Raw genomic sequence first — 459 nt, forward strand, 5'->3', positions numbered from 1 at the left:
GGCATCGGTGGTTCAGTGGTAGAATGCTCGCCTGCCACGCGGGCGGCCCGGGTTCGATTCCCGGCCGATGCAGTTTTGGTTTGTTTGCCTGCCTCGTCGTCGTGTCTTCCGACAGCTGTCTTTTCTTGACGACGACACACGTCCGTCGACCAGCAGCTCCGGCCTCCGTGGCGCAATGGTTAGCGCGTTCGGCTGTTAACCGAAAGGTTGGTGGTTCGACCCCACCCGGGGGCGGCGACCGTTTTGCCACGGCCAGCCGCCTGCCGCCCCGCCCCGCCGCCCCCTGTCGAAACCCTGGCATGGTCACAGCGCACGAGACCGTGTGGCCTAATGGATAAGGCGTCGGACTTCGGATCCGAAGATTGCAGGTTCGAGTCCTGTCACGGTCGTCCCGCGCTTGCCTTTTGCCGCCCCAGCTGGGCTGCCCCGTCGCAATAGGGGCGGAAAAAGTGAAGAAAA

The 459-nt window shown here is 63.8% G+C and overlaps 3 non-coding genes across 3 annotated transcripts; all 3 read left to right on the top strand.

Moving 5' to 3' along the window:
• The first annotated feature begins 1 nt into the window (after position 1).
• Positions 2-72, top strand: TRNAG-GCC. Its single transcript has one exon. It is a non-coding gene; the product is annotated as a tRNA-Gly (tRNA).
• Positions 73-161: 89 nt separating this feature from the next.
• Positions 162-234, top strand: TRNAN-GUU. The gene has a single exon. It is a non-coding gene; the product is annotated as a tRNA-Asn (tRNA).
• An 82-nt stretch (positions 235-316) lies between these two features.
• TRNAR-UCG lies at positions 317-389 on the top strand. Its single transcript has one exon. It is a non-coding gene; the product is annotated as a tRNA-Arg (tRNA).
• The last annotated feature ends 70 nt before the right edge of the window (positions 390-459 follow it).

The sequence above is a fragment of the Papaver somniferum genome, unplaced genomic scaffold (genome assembly GCF_003573695.1).
Source record: "Papaver somniferum cultivar HN1 unplaced genomic scaffold, ASM357369v1 unplaced-scaffold_16637, whole genome shotgun sequence".
Lineage (NCBI taxonomy): Eukaryota > Viridiplantae > Streptophyta > Magnoliopsida > Ranunculales > Papaveraceae > Papaver > Papaver somniferum.